Source organism: Nicotiana sylvestris, chromosome 8, assembly GCF_000393655.2.
Source record: "Nicotiana sylvestris chromosome 8, ASM39365v2, whole genome shotgun sequence".
Taxonomy (NCBI): domain Eukaryota; kingdom Viridiplantae; phylum Streptophyta; class Magnoliopsida; order Solanales; family Solanaceae; genus Nicotiana; species Nicotiana sylvestris.
The window spans coordinates 138,844,158-138,868,545 of NC_091064.1; the positions used below are offsets into that span (position 1 = coordinate 138,844,158).

At 33.1% G+C, this 24,388-nt stretch overlaps 1 pseudogene; it reads left to right on the plus strand.

Annotated features, from left to right (window-relative positions):
* Positions 1-24,388, plus strand: part of LOC104239756 (autophagy-related protein 18a-like) — a 59,209-nt pseudogene that overhangs the window by 2,518 nt on the left and 32,303 nt on the right.

Below are 24,388 nucleotides of genomic sequence, written 5' to 3' on the forward strand. Positions count from 1 at the left end.
TATGCACTATACAGAGAATGTAAGTTTTAACTGACCACTTTATAGTTAACCATGTGACTGGTTGGCCCTTTAATGTTTCCCTAGCCCAAATGCCTCTACTCTTAGGGAGAACCAATTGCCTGGCTCTTTATTCTACTTAAACAATAATCTTTATTTGGTCAGTGTTTGACCATTTTCCGTTGAAGTGATTTTGTTGTGATCTTTGGTTTGTTATTACTTGTGTATTAGTACAGCTTTACATCTCCTCTTTTGATGCAGATCAATGACTATGAATGTGGTGCTGTACATCATTTGAAAGCTTTGATTTAGTTCCATTCCCATCAATTACAAACAATATATCTTTCTCACTTTATAATTAGACCAGACACTAAATCCACTTATCCTTTCCGTGGCCACCTTTTCCCCTTTCTCCTCTCCCTTTCCACACCCAAATACTAGTTCAAAGTTTCAGTCTCAAATGCTGCAACCTTACTTGGAGAAACTAGAAGCACAACAACATCAGCTGCAGCCAAAACAAGCTGCTGTTGAACATGTTGATGATAAGCCTCTTCATGTATCGTCTATCCAAAACCCCGAATCAGATGTTACTTCTAATCATGCCTCTTCCAATCATTCATCAACCGCATACCACGTTTCGTTCAATCAAGACAGCGGCTGTTTTGCTATCGGCACTGATCGCGGTTTTGGAATATTTACCTGTGACCCTTTCCGTGAGTCCTTTTGTCGATACTTTGAAATTATAGGTGGCATTGGAATTATTGAAATGCTCTTCCGCAGCAATATATTAACGTTTGTTGGACGTGGAGACCATCCACAGTATCCTCGAAACAAGGTCATGGTTTGGGATGATAACCAAAGCCGCTGCATCAGTGAGCTATGTTTCCGGTCGGAAGTGCGCAGCATCCGGCTTCGGCAGGACTGCATTGTAGTAGTTCTTGAGCAGAAGATATTTGTCTACAACTTTTCTAATCTGAAGTTGTTGTTTCAAATTGAAACAATCGCGCACCCAAAGGGGCTATGTGAGGTTTCACAAGCTGCTAGTCCACTTGTATTGGTGTTGCCTGGTCTGCAAAAGGGTCAAGTTCGGGTTGAACATATGCATCAAAAAGCACAAAATTTATTGTAGCACATGACTCGGTGCTTGCATGTTTTTCTCTTACGAGGGAAGGCAACCTGCTGGCAACAGCAAGCACCAAGGGTACACTAACACTACAAGATAATATGGAATTTGCCATACATTGAATATTGTTGCGAAAAGTACTTTTGGCAACAACTGAAAAGTTGTTGCATGCCATTGCAACAAATGTTGATGGGAAAAGTTTTTGCAACAATAAAAAACGTTGTTGCAAAATCTATATATATATTAAAGCTATAAAGTTGTCATATATAATTGATTATGTAGTTAAGCCAAGTGGCAAACTAATAAATATCAATAGTATATGATAACTTTATTCTATATTTGACTATGTTAGTCAAATATATATATATATATATATATATATATATATATATATATATATATATATATATATATTAAAGCAAGAAAGTTACCATATATAATTGACATTATGGTTAAGCCAAGTGGCAAGTATTTAAATTTGAATTAAATTAAAAAAAATATCTTTTATTGCCATGTTATCATACTTAATTCGGTTAGTGATCATATGCAATTATATTAGGAACTTTTGTAATCTTAATTCAATTTATGTAAATACTACTTCGCATCTGGTAAAAAAAATACCCCATATAACTATAAACTCTTTTACATTTAAAATTCTATAATTATAATTCTTTAAAACATTATAACTAGATTTGAATAAAGCAAATTTTTTAAATAAATATAATATATAAGGTACACATCTATGTTTATAACAAAAAAAAAGTTTAAAAGTTGATAAAAATTTACTTGCATATATAATGAAGTAAACCTACATGCTGGAGAAAGAAACATTACAAAAATCAATCAATATTCAACACAAGTTATTTTTTTTATTTTTGAAAAATGTTTGTTTGAAGAGTCAATTTATATAAATGGACATCAAACAAATAACAAAACTTTGACTATATAATTGACTAATTTCTATTTAACACCTTCTAGGAATTGAAGGATATACGCCGAAACCTCTTCATTTAGCTGCAGTCAAACCAATATTGCAAGGGTGTAGTATTTTTTTCATTGAAAAATATTAGTTTTGAATCATTAGATTATGTGAAAGATTTTTTTATCGAATTCAAAAGGAGCGATATTTGTTTCTAATTGATAGTTTCTATAGCGATTTTCAAGTGTAACGAAAAGTATATTTAAAAAAAATTGGTATGACGTGAAATAGTTATTTTTAAAATGTAAACAAATTATTTCGAAATGGGATTATTTTTTAAATTATAATGTAATTTTTAAAATAAAAGATAAGATATTTTTAAATTTTAGTAGAGAGTTTTTAAAATAATTATAATAGAAGTCATATCATGGATAAAATCAAGAAACCAAAATCTTATGGATTATTACATAAATATCCGGCCAGATTTATTATTTACTTTTTGTAGCTAATATACATAGATGATATACCTATTACACATGATTATACACATGTTACATATGAATTATAAATAAATTACACATCTCAATTTTTTAGTTTAAGTGGTTGGGTGAGCTCCTGTTTAGGTTGATAAGATAAAGCCAAAAGAAAAATATGACAAAATTTCAACCAAAGATTTAAAATATAAATAGAGTTCTTATGTAGACAATTTCTATTAAAACTCATCATTTTATTACGAAATAACTTAATTTTGTGTAACAAAAGAAAGAAAAACATAAAAAAAAAATAAGATAAAAGAAAATAAATATAGCAAAAAATGTATGAAAAATCTAAAAACCAGAAATAAGAGACGACAACGAATTTCTTCTTCTATTTCATCTTTGTTGAGTGTAAAAAATTAGGAAGATAATCTCATCGATTTCAAATATTTTTTTCAACTCAAATACATAGATTATAAGATAAAGATATCTTAGAATATTTTTTTTATTTACATTGTGTGTCATTTTTTAAAAAATCACTATTGCTAACAAAGTGATATGGTATTCGAATTTGAATTTAATTGTAATTTAAGTAGTTTACATTGAGGTTAAGCCACGTATGGTGAAAAAATTGCTTAGCAATTTTAAGACAATATATGCAATATTATATAATAGGCGAAATACATAAACAACCCCTCCAAGTTGTCCACAACGGTCCAAGGCGAAATTAAATTAAGGTGTTCAAATGACCGTTGTGGACAACTTGGAGGGGCTGTTTATGTATTTCGCCTATATAATAACAATCAATTAATCTACACTTAATGATTCAAAGAACAAAAAATCTGTATACGTATAGGGTATTCAAAATTTAAAATTTGTGGCTAGAGATATCGATAAACTCAAAATAGAGTCATACTAAAATAAAATTTACCGGCTAAAGAATCATTTAAATTTTTAGCTAGCCGATTAAAGTGAATTTTAAATTAAGGATAATATCTTCACTTGCATCATTATAAAAATAATTATTTTATTGAAATATATATATAATGTGTTAGAAATTGAAATTTCAAAATAGAAATATTTTTTTTAAACATAATAGCATACCAAATAAGAATTTAAGTAGTAGTAAAAGAGTCACGTCGTAACCAAAGAATCGTTCATATTGTGCTAACCTTTGTGCTTTTCCAAAACTCATAAATACGAGTTATTATTTCGTGACTATTTTTAGGTTCCAATGACACCAATAAGAATGGTGCAAAAATAAAATTATCACTACGAGATTTGAGAAAATGTTAGCCTTTTTTCATGTAGTTGTTTCATAAACAATATCTAATGATTATCCATAATTACCTAGAACGTTTAAATTTTAAGGTTATTTACATATAATTCAAATAACTCACATATTCAATATGGTTAATATCAAATATCAAAATGGAGTCATACTAGAAAGAAAATCACTGGCTAAAGAACTTTTAAATTTTAGATAGTCGACTAAAATGAGTTTTGAATTAAGGATAATATTTTCACTTACATTGTTATAAAAATAATTATTATTGAAAAATAAAATTTTAGAAACTGAAAATTTAAAATAGAAATAATTTTAGAATATATCAACACACCAAATAAGAGTTCAAGCAGTAGTAAAAGAGTCAAGTCGTATCCAAAGAGTCCTTTATAGTCTCAACCTTTGATTGATTTGCCATAAATATGAGTTATTATTTTGCTTCCTGACTATTTTTTTTTATCCAATGACACCGGGAGAATGGTACTAAAAAAGAAAAATAGAATTATAACTAGGAGATTTGAGAAATGTTTAATCATTTTCATGTCTTAATTAATATCCAATGATTATCTATATTTATCGAGAAGGTTTAAATTTTAAGATTTTTTACGTATAATCCAAATAACTCAAATATTTAACATGGTTAGTGTCCGCGCATCTGCGCGGGTGCTAATACTAGTATTTTCTTAAAGCAACAAAGAATGTTGTTGCCATTTATTATATTTTGGTCACACGGTTGTGGCTTATGAAAGTATTTAGCAACAACAATTATTGTTGCGATAAATTATTATTTTTTCGCAACAATTATTGTTGCAATAAATTATTATTTTTTCGCAACAATATTACTTGTGGCAAAACAATTGGCGAGAGGGTAGTTAATATTATGTTATAAAGGCTTTTAGCAACAAGTATTGTTGTGGCCACAAAATCACTTCTTGCCAATAATATTCTATTTTCTGTTGTACAACTGGCAACAATAAATATGTAGTTGCTACATACACAATTTACATTTTCTATCTTTTAAAACATCACAAATATATATAAATTTCAAAAACTAAATACCACTAAAACATATGTAATCGGGTAAAACAATTGAAGATAGAGTTCTTACCGGTTCTTCTCCAATCAGCAGCAATACGATGCATCAAGCAGGACGCAACAGAGAAGGAGCTCGTTCAAGAATAGCTGATAAGAAAAATCCTAGGCAGATAGTTATTAAAGAGTGCGCTAAAAATTTGGAAAAAGTGGAGTATTAAAAAGCGAAAGTTTTCCGCGTTTGATTTTGGCGGAAAATTAGAATGTTTTAGGCCACAACCCACGTACCTTATTGGCATAATAATATGTATACCAACAAATAGTATCACAAAATCCTTCGAGGAAATAATATCAAATTCATGTTATTGCAACAATAGAAAAAGGTCCATTAAAAAAAGGAACAAGAATCTGGACAAACTTTAAAACAATAAAATTATGCAAGGAACAAGAATGTGGACAAACTTTGAAACAAAAAAATAATGCAAGGAACAAGAATCTGGACAACGATAAAACAAAAAAACTTATGCAAAGTTGCTTTCTGAAGCATATGGAATTATAGGAGAAAAAAGCACAAATCATACTCGGGCGTAGAAGAATTTAAGATGCACATACCCAATTAAGTACCTCAACCACGAAATTCTCCAAGATTCTAGTGCAAAAACTGAGCTGGTGGTTTGATTCGATGCCCGAATTATTCCAATTTTCTTTTTCAAAGGGATTCAAACTAGTTTGTGTATTATTTTTTTTCTTTAGAATTCTACTCACTAATTCTCGAATTCTTTTTAATTAAGACATCAAATTATCAACCTTAAAAGTCGCACTATGGCAACAATGTCGACGCTTCACTTTTCTTCTTTTCTTATTGTCCGTTTTAACAGACCACTTCAAACCCGATTGCTGCTAGGTATTCCAAGACTAAGTTTGAGTGGTCTCGTTTAATATGGAACAATTTCTTTTCCTTTCCTTTGTTTTGAAAAGACGTAGGCCTGATAAAAGACAATCACAGAAGATAGAGTTCTTACCGTTCTCTCCGATCAGCAGCAACAAGTCTTGTTGCCGTTCTTCTTATCAGCATAAACAACAGGGGAGGAGCTCTTTGAATTAGAATCGATAAGAAAAACCCTAGTAAGAATAGTTACTAGAGAGTGGGCTAAAAATCCGGGAAAGTAATTAAAAGACTTTTGGTTTTGTCCGCGTTTGTTTTTGGCGGAAAATAGAAAAGCTTTAGGCCACAATCCACGTATCTGGCAATTTAATGTGTATTGCCAACAACAAAAGAAATTTATTGTTGCCAATTCTATTTATAATTTAATTTTATTATGTTAAAAATTCTATTTTTTGCAACAATTAAAATTAGTTGTTGCCATTTATTGAAATTCGGCAACAATACTATAGTTGTTGCTAGAACGTTGTTGCCATTTTTAAAATTTAAAATTTAGTATCTAAATCATAGCATATGGCAACAAAATTAACATGTTTGCCAACAAGAAAATCTTGTTACCAAAAAGTCTATGTTATAGCAACAATTTTATCGAGTTGTTGCCATTTATCAATTTTAGCCAACAATATTTTAGTTGTTGCTAAAACGTTGTTGCAAATTCTATACTTTCTTCTTGTAGTGATCCGGATTTTCAGCACGCTAGAAGGTACATTGTTGCAGGAGGTAAGGGATTATTCTCATCATTGTTTAAGTTTATTCTATATCAGACATTCTTCTGTTACAAAACCTCAAAAATAGCAGCATTTCTGTTACTATGTTTCCCCTTTTCGGGCCAAAGTAAGAATAATTAATGGAGGGGATAAGAACATTCTTACATGGGTTTGAACTTTTTTTTATTTTGCTGCTTTTCGGTAAGTAGTGTTCTCCAGTTGATGTTAGTTAATGTACCTTACCTATTGAGTCTTCCTTTATCCTGTTCTTATGATCATTCAGAATGATGCCTGATTGGCTAATCATCCATATCACATTGTACAGTTGTTCACCAACTTAGTGGAGCATGTTTCAAATGCTCCATAATTTCCTCATTAGTTTTCACCTTGGGCTTGCAGCATTCTGATATTTTCAGCCCACCATTTCGTCTCTCACCCACTACTAGAAATCCGGTAAAAAGCGACCACAAAAAGCGACCAAAGTTGGTCGCTTATAGGCCTAAAAGCGACCAAAAAGTTACCAAACATGCCTGGTCGCAATATTGCTGGTCCCTTTATTTTAGGGACCAAAGTTGGTCGCTAATTAGCGACCAACTTTGGTCTCTAAAGTAAAAGGACCAAATATTCTGATTTTGACTTTAGTGACCAACTTTGGTCGCTATATTAATTTAATAATATAAATTTGGCGACCAAAGTTGGTCTCTACATATGAAATACGTTGTTTTTAATTTATCATTAATCATTAGAAAGCGACCAACTTTGGTCTCTAATCCAAATATTATATTTTAAAATCTGGACAATAGAGACCAAAGTTGGTCGCTAAATTCAAGAATTTAATATTTTTTTAAAGATAAGCGACCAACATTGGTCGCTATATTTCCAGAAATTGTATTTTTTTAATAGAAATCTGGGCAGGTAGCGACCAACCTTGGTCGCTATTGCCCAGAAAATTATTTTTATAGTGAAATGCGACCAAATAGAGACCAAAGTTGGTCGCTTTTCTTGGAATATTTTTGGCAGAAACTGCCTGTTTTGGCAGCTACACCACCTGCCAGCTTACCAAACATCCTAAACATGCATTATATGCCAGCAACAACAACAACAACAACAACAACAATTAAAAGCAACAATCAATAGAACTAACACATTAAGCTAACAAAACTAAGTTAACGCTTATTACAAGCCCATTCGAACTAAAAAGAACTAACACAATAGAACTAAATTTTTTTGTCTAGTTCAAAGTATATAAAGTACTCAAGGAGTGTTCTTTCAGCATCCTCGTCCGAAAGTTGGATTGCCTCGCCCGATTCATTAGGTGGTTGACTGCGTATGAATTCCCCCACGTCAGCTGCATGTGAAGCGAACCTATATGAAAAATTATATATATTGAATTAGTATTTCAAAATTTATATAAAAGTAAATCAAAATACTTAATGAAAAGCAAAAAACTTACATGTATATAGTCGAGGCTCGACCCTCCTTTCTGAATCAGTCTCTTTCTTCTTTACAATACGAGTTTCATTGAATAGCTCATCTTGCTTCATTGGCATCATAAAGTTGTCTGGTGGCTTTGGTGATTATCCTCGTGGTACTATTACTCGGGATGAACTTGGATACAGAGAATAACTTGGATACAGTACCTGACAGGGTGTGTCTTTGATCAATTGTTGATATCTATAGCTACAATGATAATGAGAAGGCAACGACATGTGTTTCAAAATAGTGATGGTATAAGTAGGATTTAACATTTCCTAAGTAGATAAAAGAGGTTATAGAGGAATTCTCTACTTCACTTTCCAAGAGGAAAAGAAGTTTGATTGATAGTGACAACGTTGATGAAGACGGAATGTTTTCCGTTGGTCATGGTAGTTCCCATAAAGCGGGGATCATAAGACTCTATGATGACAAAGATTATAGAAAGTTTTGTTCTAAACTTTCTTCCAAGTCTGATCCGTACAAGCTTAATATGATATTTCTTCGGATTCAGACAATGATTTGACCGACAAAAGTATGAAAATGCTCTTAAAAAGAATTAAAGGTAAAATATTTTTCTTGGTAGAGAAGGATGCTGAAAAGATTTTACCTTTAATTCTTTTTAAGAGCATTTCCATACTTTTGTCGGTCAAATCATTGTCTGAATCCGAAGAAATATCACCAATATCACATTAAGCTTGTACGGATCAGACTTGAAAGAAAATTTAGAACAAAACTTCCTATAATCTCTGTCATCATAGAGTCTTATGATCCCCATTCTATGGGAACTGCCATGACCAACGGAACACATTCCGTCTTCATCAACCTTGTCACTCTCAATTAAACTTCTTTTCCTCATGGAAAATGAAGTACAAAATTACTCTATAAGCTCTTCTTTTATCTACTTAGAAAATACTAAATTCCTACCTACACCATCACTATTTGAAACACATGTCATTGCCTTCTCATCATCATTGTCGCTAATGAGAAGAACAATTAAAGGCACACTTTGCCAGGTACTGTGTCTTAGTTATTCTTGGTGGAAGTTCTATTGCATGTCTAATAACGTCATCAACCTCTTCTAATAATCCTCCGGCAATCTAAAATTCCAAAACATAAACTAAAAGTTCAATTCATATCCTAAACCTTCAATTCATATCCACAAAAGTTCAAGTCATATCCTAAAGGTTCAACTCATATCGTAAAAAGTTCAAGTCATATCGTAAAATTTCAATTTATATCGTACAAGTTCAATTCACAAGAACAAAACCTAAAAACTAAAAGTTCATCAATTCTTATCCTACGAGTTTAAACATAAACTAAAAGTTCAATTTATATCCTAAAGGTTCAATTCATATCCACAAAAGTTCAAGTCATATCCTAAAATTTCTATTTATATCCTAAAAATTCAACTCATATCCTAAAAGTTTCAATTTATATCCTACAAGTTCAATTCACAAGAACAAAACCTAAAAACTAAAAGTTATATTCATATCCTACGAGTTTAAACATAAACTAAAAGTTCAAGTCATATCCTAAAGGTTCAATTTATTTCCTAAAAGTTCAACTCATATCCTAAAAGTTTCAATTCATATCCTAAAAAGTTCAAGTCATACATAAAAGCTTCAATTTATATCCTACAAGTTCAATTCACAAGAACAAAACTTAAAAACTAAAAGTTATATTCATATCTTACGAGTTTAAACATAAACTAAAACTTCAAGTCATATCCTAAAGGTTCAATACATATCCTAAAGGTTCAATTTATTTCCTAAAAATTCAACTCATATCCTAAAAGTTTCAACTCATATCGTAAAAAGTTCAAGTCATACATAAAAGCTTCAATTTATATCGTACAAGTTCAATTCACAAGAACAAAACCTAAAAACTAAAAGTTCATCAATTCTTATCCTACGAGTTTAAACATAAACTAAAAGTTCAATTTATATCCTAAAGGTTCAATTCATATCCACAAAAGTTCAAGTCATATCCTAAAATTTCTATTTATATCCTAAAAATTCAACTCATATCCTAAAAGTTTCAATTTATATCCTACAAGTTCAATTCACAAGAACAAAACCTAAAAACTAAAAGTTATATTCATATCCTACGAGTTTAAACATAAACTAAAAGTTCAAGTCATATCCTAAAGGTTCAATACATATGCTAAAGGTTCAATTTATTTCCTAAAAGTTCAACTCATATCCTAAAAGTTTCAATTCATATCCTAAAAAGTTCAAGTCATACATAAAAGCTTCAATTTATATCGTACAAGTTCAATTCACAAGAACAAAACCTAAAAACTAAAAGTTCATCAATTCTTATCCTACGAGTTTAAACATAAACTAAAAGTTCAATTTATATCCTAAAGGTTCAATTCATATCCACAAAAGTTCAAGTCATATCCTAAAATTTCTATTTATATCCTAAAAATTCAACTCATATCCTAAAAGTTTCAATTTATATCCTACAAGTTCAATTCACAAGAACAAAACCTAAAAACTAAAAGTTATATTCATATCCTACGAGTTTAAACATAAACTAAAAGTTCAAGTCATATCCTAAAGGTTCAATACATATGCTAAAGGTTCAATTTATTTCCTAAAAGTTCAACTCATATCGTAAAAAGTTCAAGTCATACATAAAAGCTTCAATTTATATCGTACAAGTTCAATTCACAAGAACAAAACCTAAAAACTAAAAGTTCATCAATTCTTATCCTACGAGTTTAAACATAAACTAAAAGTTCAATTTATATCCTAAAGGTTCAATTCATATCCACAAAAGTTCAAGTCATATCCTAAAATTTCTATTTATATCCTAAAAATTCAACTCATATCCTAAAAGTTTCAATTCATATCCTAAAAATTCAACTCATATCCTAAAAGTTTCAATTTATATCCTAGATTTCTATAAACCCTAGATTTTTATAAAATGTTAAATAATGATAAATACAACCTAAACCCTAGGTTTCTATAAAATACAATGTTAAATAATCAATTGAAACACTAGTCATTTGAAACTAATTCATAGCTAATAAACAAAACATTATAAGCTTACACAAAAGATATAAATTGTAATTATAACCTAGAATTTTTAGGAGGTGGAGAAGGAGAGAGACGCAGCAGAGGCGACGGCGACGGGGCGGCGGCAGCTGGGCGGTGGTCGTTGGTGGCGTGGGTGGGGCCTCTGGTGCTGGGAGTTGGAAGGGGGGGGGGGGTTTGAGTGTGAGAGAGAAAAGAGAGATTTTGGGAAATTTTTAGAAAGAATGGGAGGGGATCCCGGTTTTGACACTCTTCACAGTTAGAACTGCTAGACACATGGGCTCAGTAAGAGTATGTATCGGGCTTAGACAGGCCCCTTGCTTGGGTAAAAGGATATAGATCCTTCCATACAGTCATTAAACTATAATAGAATTTCCGTATATTTCGAATCCTTATTGGTCGTGCGGACTACCGCCAACCTTTAAAAGTGTACTAAAGCAGCTAGATCTGGATGGCCGTGCGGACTACCGCCCGCCTACCTAGATCCTGGTGTAAAATGGTATCAGAGCCTAGGAATTTTCATGGTAATTGTGTAATAGATATGAAAGATTCAACATAGATATGAAGCTTTTGGAATGGATCTGGGAGAAACAAGTACTAAAAGTACTAGACTTGAAGAGGTAGATATACCTCAAAACCTTGATTTGTTAAATAAATGGACAATTCCTAAAGTTTCTATAAAAACCATTTATGATTATGGTTGGTTTGATAAACTTTCTTCTAAACAATTGATAAAAACGACTGAACAGTCTTTAGCATTAAATTCATCTGAACAGACTATTCGTTTGTTAAACAAGCATGATATTGATTTATATAAACATCATTACCATTATGTGCATATTGGTATGGTTCAAATTGCTTTTAAACCTTTAACCCTTAAAGGGTTACCAGAGACCTTCTTAGCAGCTCTTAGAGATGCTAGAAATCTGAATTTCAGACAGTCTCTAATGGGTTCTAGGTAGGCGGGCGGTAGTCCGCACGGCCATCCAGATCTAGCTGCTTTAGTACACTTTAAAGGTTGGCGGTAGTCCGCACGACCAATAAGGATTCGAAATATACGGAAATTCTATTATAGTTTAATGACTGTATGGAAGGATCTATATCCTTTTACCCAAGCAAGGGGCCTGTCTAAGCCCGATACATACTCTTATTGAGCCCATGTGTCTAGCAGTTCTAACTGTGAAAGAGGTAGCCCTTTTGACAACTTCAGCGGGCTTTAATGTCACAGCTGGCTAGACGTAGCCATTAAGGCAAAGCCAATAAGAGTAGTACCAGAACCGACTGTACCACCATCTTGGAACCAAATCAAGAAACTATATTAAAATTTCTTTATATTTTGAAAGAGTCTGGATTCTTCATGGTTAATATGCAAGAGAAATTAGTGCTTCAACATAGATATGAATCCGTTTAGCCGGACATAGTCACGGCTAGGGAGAGAGACTAAAAATACTTAAAAGAAGAATAAATATGTACCTTGTAGGCCGAGAAGCAAGGCCCTGAAGATGAACTTCAAAACTTTTATTAATTCTTGAACTCGATTTACAAACTAAGCTATGAACTAAGTGTTTACAAAGGGGGTTGGTTGAGAGAGAGAGAGAGGAGAGAGAAAGTAGAGAGAGAGGGGGGGTTCCGGCCTTCTTCTCTTGTTTGAATAATGTCAGCCATAATAATATCAAGTATAACTTCTTGTAAGTCTCTATTTAATTTAATCACTTTAAGAATAGTGATTAGTACCTTATCATCCAAAAACATGGTATAATAATTCATAATCTATTCTAAATATTCCCGGGATAGAAAATCCGGAAGGGAATTATCAATTCCTTTTTTGTATTGTATTTCAAAATCGAAAGGTGCTAGCTGAGCCTGCCATCTAGCAAATATTAATTTTGAAGCATCGTGCTTAAAATCTTTGTCAAACATGTATTTAACCGATTGAGCATCAGTTTTTATCAAAAACTTTTGGTTGTATAAGTCGTCTTGAAATTTTAATACACACTTAACAATAGTTAACATTTCATGCGCCACAGTAGCGTATTTCTTTTGAGCTTCGGTCCATTTACCAGAGTGAAATCTTATTAAGTATTCACTCTTATTATTGGGATTTACTTGTTTCAAAATCCCTCCATATCCAACATTAGACGCATCTGTCTCGATAATCTTTTGCCAAGTAGGATTGGCAAGGGTTAAACATGGTAACGATTTAACACGCCCTTTAATACTCTTGACTAACTCAGTATGTTGGTTAGTCCAAGGGTGTTTATGATCTTTTCTTTAGCCGATCGTATAGAGGGGCTAGATCACGTGACAAACTTTTATAAAAAGGGGAAATATAATTTAAGCTTCCCAAAAATCTTTGTAATTGAGTCCTGTCAGTGATAACATCAGGAAATTTTGAGGCAAAATCAATAGATCTTTGTATTGGGGTAATTTTTCCCTGGCAAATATTATGACCTAGAAAACGAACACTTGTTTGGAATAGACTCATCTTGGGCTTAGAGATTACTAAACCGTTTTGTATAACAATTTTCTTGAAAATATCAAGATGCTTAATATGCATCTCCAGAGTTTTAGAAAATACCAATATGTCGTCAATATAAACGATGATAAAATCCAAATATGAGTTAAAAATATCATTCATAATTTTTTGAAATTCAGAAGGGGCATTTTTCAAACCAAATGGCATAACATTCCATTCATATTGCCCAAATGGAACATTAAAAGCAGTCCTATAAGTATGCTCTTTAAATATTTGAATTTGCCAATAACCAGATTTTAAATCAAATTTTGAAAATATATTGGCGTCATATAATCTGGATAGCAAGTCCCTTTTGTTAGGGATAGGATACCTAATCCATTTCAGATGTTTATTTAATGGTTTATAATTTATGACTAAGCGAGGAATACCTCGTTCCTTTTCTGCCGCATTATTAACATAAAAGGCAGAACATGACCAAGGAGATTTTGAGGGTTTTATCAAACCCTTTTGTAACAAACTATCAATCTCGTTTTTGCAGAATTCAACTAGCTCAGCATTCATCTGGCAAGGTCGAGATTTAGTAGGAATATCATCCTCAGAGAAGGTTTCTTCGTATGGAAGAGTTACAATATGCCTTTTCCTGTTCCAAAAGGCACTAGGGTGATCGGCGCAAACATCAACGGCCATTTTTTCAGCAATTAATTTAATCTTCTGCTGAACTTTTGCAGATTGTATAGTATCAAATATATTCATACTAAGAATTTCTAATTGTAGTGAATCAACATGCCTTTGTTTCATATTAATCAAGGCATTAATATCTCTAGTTACGGGATCTGTAACAAAGGAATAGCTTATCTTTTTATCTTGATAAGTAGCAGAAAAACCATGTTTATCTATATTATTAAACGGATAAATAGCATTAATAAAAGGTGTTCCAAGTATGATTGGAGGGTATAACTGGTTTTTTACCAAAAAGAAGAAATGTGGAATACAGACTTTATTCTGGCAAATATGAGTATTAGGCAATTTGTACTCTATATCTAAAGCATGACCAGAAGCGGATTTCACCAAATGAGTAGTCTTTTGAAAATATCTAGTAGGAATCAATCCTTCCTGAATGCAGCTTACATCTGCACCACTATCAATCATAGCTATATCAGTTATAGAAAAATTATTATCAATTAAAATAGTACATTTAATATACCATTTGTGTGCAGTAACAATTTGCATCATTCCTAAAAATAAATCAGATTTTTCATCAGAAATTTCTTTTCCTTTATCATTAGAAAAATCAGAAAATCCTTTAGTCGAAGATTCAGGTAGAGAATTATTTTTCTCAATTTGAGTAATCCGGTGATCGCAAATCATTTGATTTTGCTTAAGAGACTTAATATCTCTTTTCAAATTTTCGATTTCTTCTTTTAAATCATCAAAAGAAGTATCTCGACTTGGAGTACTGGACTTTTGAAGTCTTCTATTTATCTCAGATAAAGAATATGGTGCAAAGTGTTCAAATTCGTTTTTGTATTTTTCAACAGTTTTTGAACTACTAGAACTTGAACTTGCAGCTAAAGTAATAATTTTTTCACGAAGTTTTTCATCAGTAACTTCTTTTAAAAGTTCTATTACATTGTCAGATGTAATAGTTTTTATATTAAGATCATCAAATTGTGATTTCAATTTATAAAATTCGTCACTATCACAAGCACAAATATCACCTTTGCAAGCAGTGCAAGCAGTATCAACATTTTTATTATTATCAGAAAAATCAATTAACTCAACTTCAGCTTCAGATTCAGTCTCTGAGTAATAGTCAGATTCTGATCCCGAAGTGTATAACAAGCCATAAACCTTATCGTGTAACTCATCATCGAGTTCTAAGGTTTTTAGCTTTTGAAGCTTGCAGTTTGGAGAAATATGACCAAACTTTCCACACTTATAACACTTAATATCAGCGAGATCACGTTTGGATCTATTCTTCGCAAATCGAGTAGATTTCCTGTTCGCTTTTCTAGTATCACGTTCTTCCTTAGGCCTATATCTAGACCTCTTTTTCTTATACGGGCTATCCGAGTTAGGGTACCTATGATATTTGGTTTTCTTCTTCCTATTTTGAGTGGAAGTTCCGGGTAAACCAAACTGGGTACAAAAGTCACCTACTTGGGACCTTTCTTTAAGCTTATCTATCTTAAGCTGTCTAGAAAGTCTTAGCTCATTACATAATTTAAGACCTTCTTCTGTACAAACACCTATAAGCTTACCATAGGTGTAATTATTATACAGAATCTCTCCGCAACTACCCTTTAACACATTCCTTACTCTTTCAGCAAATAAGGAAGGGAGGCCGTCTATAAACTTGGCTTTCCAGTGCTCATATCTATTCTCGGGTAGTTCCATAACTCTACTCATAAAAGTATCTTTATACCATCTAAACTCACTAAGGGTCTTACATCTAAGTCCATTAAGTAAAGTTCGGACGGTCTGATGGTTTGAGGTAAATCTACCGTTGAAATGCTCTAAAATTGTAAGGATAAGAGTATAGACTGCATCCTCTCTGCCCACTACTAGAGCCATACCTATGTTATCAACACCTTCGTCGGTTGCCGTAGCATTTATAACGAACGCCTTTTCCTCTACAGATAAATGATTATCCCACCAGCCACGAAGTTGGCCAGTAAAACCTGCAATAATCATTTTGCAAATAGTTCTATCTGTATTTTTAACACTTTTACAGATAGTCGAATACATGAGCATTCTGTGTACGAGAATGGTTAATTGTCTATCAGTTAGACCATCAAGATTCCATTCATAAATTTCGGAACCGTTATAAGACGTATTAGTCTGATTCCAATCTCGTTCCTCAATCAACACATCTTGAGGAGTAGGACGAGGATAATAATAGGTCTGCATTCTCGGTTTATCAGCATACCTATGATTTTGTTTAACAATCCCTTTGAGTTTATTAAACTCTGACCAAGTCTCAGTTTTATAATCAGAAACGGTCTCCATTTTATCAGCAAAATTTTTTGATAAATCAATAGGTCTAATATTTAAACCAGAAAGCTTTTTATCTAAAAGCTGAGCTAAGTCATCAAGAGATTTAAATTTAAAATCCTGAATCTCAGGAGGTCTTTGAATATGGGTAAGAATGTTTTGATCAGCTGTTTTACTTCCTGAAGTGGAGGCAATATCAGTTGGTCCTTTCTTAGTACCCATTTTTTTTATTAAAATAGTCAAATCATCAAGTTTTTTATCAAGAGAACCAATATGTTCTCCTAAAATTTTAACATATAAACCCAAATAATTGTTTTGAGAAATCAATTTATTAATTTCTGCAATACTAATAGCTGCCACATTATCATCAATAAATTTTTGAAAGGCAGTGAAAGTAATACCAGTATTATTAGGTAAAATAAAGGGAGCCTGAGGCGGATAAATTGCTTTAGTAATATTACCACTCCCGTCTTTATAAGATCTTTCTAATACCTTTATATAAAGAGGTAAATAAGTTGTTATAAACCAAGGAACAAAATACATAATTTGATTATGTAAGGCACAAGTTTCATAAAATTCTTGAGATATATTACTCAAATCCTCTTTACTATAAGTATCAAAAAACCATGTTTTAAACTGGTTCCATTTTTCACTAAAAAATTCTTTTTGAATATAAATACGGGCCCGGGAACCTGGGCTAAAATCAATTTGGTGTGGAATCATTAAATATTATTGGGGTCGAAATCCATCTCAGATAGAGAAGGAATATCCTTATCTGAAATATTGTCATTATCTTGAACAATATTTGTTTGAGGGTTAATCTTAACCCTTTCAACCCTCTTATCTTTGGTATCGGGATAATCACTAGCAATAGTGTGTAAAGAAGCCGCACGATTGCGAGCTGGACCGTAAACTGGTTCAACAGGGGAAATATGTTGCATAGCAGGTAGAAGTCTGTGATTAGAAAAAGAATGTCTATTATAAATAGTAGACTTATCATCAAATTGAATACAAATCCTACCATCCGGATTTTGAGTGACATGCGAAAATTCAGTATTTGACAAGTCGTTAGTAATCTGACTTGGGGATATAACAGAATTTAAAGTCCATGTAGTCGGAAAATTAATTTCCTCCCATCTGATAGGTCTCCTAGTGGTGACCTTGGACTTTGCAAAATTGGTTTCGACCAATATGGTCTGATCCGAAGTATCGTATAACTTACATTTCGGATTTAAAGTAGATAATAATTTGAAATAAATCCTATAGGACAGACATATAAGTTCAGAACCAGGCGCATAATTATAACCATGCGTTTTCACATTTAAAGTTAAAGCATCAAGAATATTAACATCAGAAAGAGATAGTTGCAAATTGGGTTGAGTATTAAAATATACTGGACCATAAGCCACTGTAGATTCTATCGAACCCATTAGAGACTGTCTGAAATTCAGATTTCTAGCATCTCTAAGAGCTGCTAAAAATCACCAATGAATTTCACTTATTGGGATTATATTCAAGCATTTGATAGAGTGCTTTATTATAACAATGAAAGACATAAGCATACTTGGTTTATCAAGGTATGCGCCAAGGTATTTACAGGACCTATCCCTAACTGGTTTTTAAACTGGTGGTCATACCACGGTCCTACTACAAAAATTTTGCCTGAACCATTCCTGAAATTATACAAAGAATGGACAAAAGCCTCTCCATTCTTAACTGATTTATATCACGCAGATCATATCTGCTATTTAGAAAAAATTGATCAGATTTACTTCTTTATTGAATTTTCTATCCCCTGGATCCATAAATGGACCCCGGAAATGGGTTATACGGAAGAACAAATCCCTTGTTTATATAGGGTATTCTACAACAATTTTTGGGACAAATTGATGAAAACTGATCCCAAAACAAAGACGTTATACGGCTTATACTCAGTGCATAGTATAGCGTAAGTATATATATTATATATATAAGCTATATTCGATATAATACTACCTAATACACTTATACTTAGTGCATAGTATAGCGTAAGTATATATAGTATATATATAAGCTATATTCGATACAGTATTACCTAATACACTTATACTTAGTGCATAGTATAGCGTAAGTATATATATTATATATATATAAGCTATATTCGATACAGTATAACCTAATACACTTATACGCAGTGCATAGTATAGCGTAAGTATATATATATTATATATATAAGCTATATTCGATACAGTATGACCTAATACACTTATACTCAGTGCATAGTATAGCGTAAGTATATATATATATATATAAGCTATATTCGGTATAATACTACCTAATAAACTTATACTTAGTGCATAGTATAGCGTAAGTATATATATATATATATATATATATATATATATATATATATATATATATATAAGCTATATTCGATACAGTACTACCTAATACACTTATACTCAGTGCATAGTATAGCGTAAGTATATATATTATATATATAAGCTATATTCGATACAGTATTACCTAATACACTTATACGCAGTGCATAGTATAGCGTAAGTATATATATATTATATATATATATATATAAGCTATATTCGATACAGTATTACCTAATACACTTATACTTAGTGCATAGTATAGCGTAAGTATATATATTATATATATAAGCTATATTCGATACAGTATTACCTAATACACTTATACTTAGTGCATAGTATAGAGTAAGTATATATATTATATATATTTAAGCTATATTCGATACAGTATTACCTAATACACTTATACTTAGTGCATAGTATAGCGTAAGTATATATATATATATATATTATATATGTAAGCTAAATTCGATATAATATTACCTAATAGACTTATACTAAGTGCATAATATAGCGTAAGTATATATATTTTATATATATATATATAGAGAGAGAGAGAGAGAGAGAGAGACACACACACACGCACGATTCATAGTACTATTCATCCCTTGTATTACAAAAGTATTAACGGCTTATATTTATATTATTTAGATAGTAAATACAAAAGTGATTTTTAATTTTGACCATTGTTGACCTGAATAGAGACCAACTTTGGTCGCTATTTATTCAAGAATTTAGTTTAGCGACCAAAGTTGGTCGCTATATTTAAATCAGATTTAATTATATTTCATATAATATTTAAATTAATAATATAATTATTAAAATTGTATAACTGGGCCCCATTTAAGAGACCAAAGTTGGTCGGTATCTGCCTACCCTTTAAGTAGCGACCAACGTTGCTCGCCATTTTTATATTATATATATTTATATTTTATAATTTTTTTAAAATAATAATATAATTATTAAAATTTTGTAGGTGGGTCCCACTTTAGCGACCAACATTGGTCACTAATCTCAGTAAATGTTTGACCAAGAAAGTCTGACTAGTCCAGTCAACATTTTGACTAATATAGCAACCAAGTAGCGACCAATCTTGGTCGCTATTTTGTTTCTTTTATTTATTTTATTATTTTCGCTAGTTTAGCGACCAACTTTGGTCGCTTTTTCCCACAAACCAATGTTGGTTGCTAAATTTTGGTCGCTTTTTTCCGGATTTCTAGTAGTGACCCTTTTAACCCCTTGAAACAAAAACTAATTTGATAGAAATGGTTTGTTAGTTCTTGTTTTTCTATCTTGAATGAGTTTTTCTCCCATAATTACAAGAGTAATTTCTACATTTTGTAATCCGTAGTATGGTGCTGGACATAATTTGATAAAGAGTGTACGGTTGAACTGTTTTGATGGCCTTCTATTTCTTCTTGGCCTTGCCTAGATATATTTTAATTTCCAACTAATTGTGTCTTTTACCTTTCGTTTCGACCAGCTAACATTGTTTTACATGCTTGACTTTTGCTAAATTGCATATGATTCAGGTAAGGAGAGGCTTGGATAGAGAAGAAATATATAGTGTTTCTTTCTCTCCAACTGCTCAGTGGCTAGCTGTCTCCAGCGACAAAGGCACTTGTCATGTCTTCAACCTCAAGGTGAATCCAGGGAACTTGAGTACTAACAAGTCAAATAGTTCACCCCACTCTCGTGTTCCTGTGGCGGCCTCTAGTTTACTCTCCTTCATCAGAGGTACTTCTGAAGAAGATTTAAGGTTCTAGTTTATATTTTTAAATCTTAGATGGGTATCCGTTCATACTCAATAAAATTATTTGGTATTTTAACGTAGATATTTACAGATCCTGTTAAGCAGTAAAAAATGTTGCTTGTAAGTTGTAATTCTGTCCCTAAGAACATGACCTTCATTTTCTAATTTCCAGGCATCTTTTTAAATAGTGAGTATATTTTACAAAATGCACTTCATATATGGGAATTGCAATCACTACCGTAGAGAGCAAACTTTTGTTTCTTGCAAGGACACCTTACATCTACACCTTACATTTTTCTTATTTGTCTATTCATCACATCTACGGAATATTTAACTGTAGTATTTGAACTTTTTGTGGTTTATAATCAGTGGTATATGTTGACTCTATGAGTCAGGTGATTAGTGAAGACTGTTTGTTAATAGGGAATCCTCTAATTCCAGTCATCGATGGTGTATAATAGTATAATATTACTTGCGTTCTCATTTATAGTGATTAATCATAAGGGGCTGTGTGATTAACTTGTCATGGCCGGCGGAAATTTCCTGTCAACTGGTCGTAATAGATTTTAACCTTATTTGCTTCAGCTGAACTCGCGTGTTAGGACCGAAAAAAATCAGGTGTCATGCGGAAGCTAGCAAAGCAAACCTTGAACAATGATAAATCATACAACAAAGAAAAATATACCAAAAGAGACACAAACATATAACGTGGTTCGGTCAACTGACCTACGTCCACGGCGGAGATGAGCAATCCACTATATAAAAAGAGAGTACAAAATATCGAGAGACCAAACTCATGAAGAGGCAAACACAAGTGACACACTAACACTTGTCCTGTAAATTTCTCCTCCTAAACACGATTCTCAAACTCCCTATGACTACATTGTGGATGCTACTGAATGAGAAGGACTGATCTTCAATTTATAGAACTCCAAACCTTTTCCTACAAGAAAAAGGACTAGCCAAATATGAAAAATTTGTAATTTTCTTCTACAAGAAGGAAAGCCCAATTAAGGTAAACATGTTGCCCTTTCATTCAACAAATAGGAAAATCAAATTTCGTAAGAAAATCAAGACAACACCTAACAATTCTCCCCCTTGGCCTGAATTTCTGATAAAATAAACTTGATCCACCTTCTTCACGTAGACTTCAACAGGTCGCATCTTTAAATCTCCACCGCAATGTTTGTCTCAACGCGCATAGCACACAGCTCAAATTTCTCAGACAAAAATCATGATTATCGTCAAATATGTTACGGCTAGAACTGAATCTGTCAAGATGAACCTGTCTTGAGCTTCACTCTGATACCACTTATCACGGGTCGAACTTTTTTCGGACGCTAGCGGCACCAAATAGCCCGTGCGGCGCCTGTAGCCACCCTACACGATAGGCCAGCCTTTCCTCTTTCCCAGGTTTTCTAGCACAATCTTGTGCGTGTGGTGAAGCTTGCCTAGGAGGCTTGCTCCAACTGTGCCGCCTGTCCAATGTCTAGGCTCATAGCCTTTCCGCTTCTCATCTGCTGGATCTCATCCATGCGCACACCCGAGGTTGGCTAAGGACATGTCCGTCCCTCGCCTAGCACTGAGTCTCGCGTGCACAGTCCAATCCTCAAGCTTGACACTCACCTCGTGCACCGCACCCAGCTTGTGCTTCGCCCCAGTAGGGCAACCTTTAGTCCTTGGCCTTTGTCATGTGCGTCTTTCATAGCATGCCCATCATTGCCTTGTGGCATAGCCAAACATAGCCCTCGTGACATACTTCCATCCCGCATAGTGCAGTGTCGCCCCACAACTGCACGTCTAGGCCAACGGACCCTTGCTTGCCTAGTTAAACCCATGCCAAGCTCACAAGTCGACACATGAGCCCCCTAAGATAGGTGCTTCAAGTATCCAATCAGCACGAAGGTCTTTATCCACCATTTCGGTAGCCCACAGGGCATAATCGTCCCACACATCAAGCCTCCAGTGCCCGTTTTGTGCCCAACGCTAGCCCTGCGCCATCCATAGAGTTCCCGAGCTCGTATGGATACCTTAGACACTCCTTTGAGATGCCCAGGCAGGCCCTTGAGGTTCCCCCTCAAGGTAGCTAACTTGGTGCGGCTTGGTGGCAGCACACACGGGGGAGGCTGGCTGGCTGAGCTTCAACACTCGTGTGTCATGTAAAATGGAAAATGCTTTCTTTGGACTTTGTGATATAGAGGCACAGTCAAGACAATTTTCTGTTTCCAACCTCTGTGATTTTGCCTGAAGAATATTCCTTGGGGCCTTTTCATTGTTAATGTTATCTCTTTCAAGGGAACTTTTGCACTGTCCTGCTCCCGAAAAGCACTCTATATCCACTTCTTTGCATAATAAAGTGATGAACTATTGACGGTGAGAGTGAGAGGTAGCTGTGAATGCTACAGTTTCTACTTCTGTTCAGGCTCTTGAGTTCCTGCTTAATTTTTTCAGGAGTTCTTCCAATTTTTTTAGCTCAGAATGGTCTGTGGCTCAATTCCGATTGCCTGGAGTGTCTCAATACATTGTTACATTTGGTAACGAAAAGAATACGCTGATAATTCTTGGCTGGGACGGAAGGTTAGTTAACTCTTGCAAGAACTTATGTCTACTATAATATAATCTTCTATAGTGTTTGCCGCCTAAACATTTGGTTTATGTTTTTGTCATTGAGAATAATTATTTTTGCTTTGTTTTTTAAATACAGTATTTGAATTTGGATTTGACTGGTGTTGGGTTGGTTTTTGGATAATCAAAACCCTAAAATGTTTAAAGCTTTCATAAAACTAACTAAACATGTTTAGATACTAATACTGTAAATACACATCTTTTCGAACAAAAAGTTTTGGCAGAAGATGTTGAAGACATGATTAAGTAAACAAAAAGTATTGTAAGTTACTCTCCTTTTGGTTATTAAAAAAATTAAATTAATAAAAGTTTACTCTCTTGATAAGATGATTATACAATTCAACAAGGCAGCAAAGCAGATAAAGGTCGTAAGTTCAAATATCATCGTTACTGGCAAGGACAGCTCGGTGCATAAAGCACTCCGCATTCATGCAGAGTCTGGAGACAGGCAAATATAATTGCTACCGTTCATCCAAAAAAAGTCCATGTGCTTGGCATGAAAAAAAAAATCAGACATACAATCTAACAGCGTATTGGAGATATAACTAAGTAAATATTCCGTTTTAAGATTTTAGATGATGTGTTTGTTGCGGAAGCCAAATGTATATAGTGTGAATGAGTCACAACTACTATACCAAAAATTATGACAGCCACTAAATAAGAAATAAGACAATAAAGCAACAATAAAAGGAACACCAGAATTTACGAGGTTCGGCCAATTTTGCCTACTTCCTCGGACACAACCAATATTTTATTCCACTCCAAAAATACAAGTGAAATAATACTAAAGAGAGAAGATACAAATGCCTTAAGAAGATAAGAAGGCAAATGAGAGGTGTGTTTAAATCCTAAACATTAGGCCTCCTTTTATAGGGGAAAAGTTTCCCACCAACTCCTTAACCCACCGATGTGGGATGGAAATTTGACATAATTCAACAAATCTCCACCTTGGCAAAATTCCACATCTTCAATTTTCTCTCGGTAACAAATTTTGGTTGTGTCTTCATCTTCAATCTTCAGTGTTCAACAATGTTGATCAAATCCAAACAATGTTGAAACTTGACTGCAGTCACCACTTTTGTCAGTATATCAGCATGATTCTCTGTAGTATGAATTTTCTTCACCGTGATTCCACCTTCTTCTATGATTTCTCGTACGAAATGATACCGAACATCAATGTG